We start from the raw sequence: 814 nt of genomic DNA, 5'->3' as shown, positions 1-814 counted from the left end.
CCCCCCATCTCTCTGTCTCTCTTATTTCTGTCTTTCCTCTCTCTCAGGTTTTGCCTTTCCTTCTAGTGCTAGCCTAGTACACTTGGTTCCTGCAGAGGACACACAGATGCATTGGACTCTACCTAACTCACATCTTGTTCAGAAGACAATAGAAAGGGAGGTTACCAGACTCTTCCAAGTGCATGTCAGGGTTTGCCCAGGCATGCTCTTAAATACTTATACATATAAACACAGACATATAAACATACAAAACTATATGCATATACAAACGCAGACATAATCATAATAAGAGCTGATATTTAGATAGTACTTCACATGCATTATCTCATGTGACCCTTATTTACTATGAAACTATGTGCCAGTGGGGAAAGATTACTACATTTGGGATCAGAAGACAAGAATTCAAATCTCAGCTCTATAACCTACCTGCCTTGAGTAAAGTCCTTTCAACTCTCTGAGCCTGGATTTGCCATTTATAAAATAAGAAGACTGAATTTTATGTTCTCTAAAATTGTTTCCAACTGTAGATCTTAAAGGTATTGTGATTATTATCATCCGTGTTGTACAGATGAAGGAAAGGGAGGTTCAAAGAGTTTATGTTATTTGCTCATTGTCATACAGTTAATAAGTTTCAGGGTCTGAATACAAACCACAGTAGATTCTGTAGAACACAAGTCTCTCTCACTCTCTCTCTCTCTCTCTCCTTTCTTCTCTCTCCGCCACTCCTCTCTCCTGCTCTCTCTTTTCCCTCCCTCCTCCTCCTCTCTCTCTCCCTCTCCTTCTTTCCCTCCCCTTCCTCTCCCTCTCTCCTCCC

The sequence above is a fragment of the Vombatus ursinus genome, unplaced genomic scaffold (assembly GCF_900497805.2).
Source record: "Vombatus ursinus unplaced genomic scaffold, bare-nosed wombat genome assembly UNPS02000580.1, whole genome shotgun sequence".
NCBI lineage: Eukaryota > Metazoa > Chordata > Mammalia > Diprotodontia > Vombatidae > Vombatus > Vombatus ursinus.
This window is presented reverse-complemented; position numbering follows the sequence as displayed.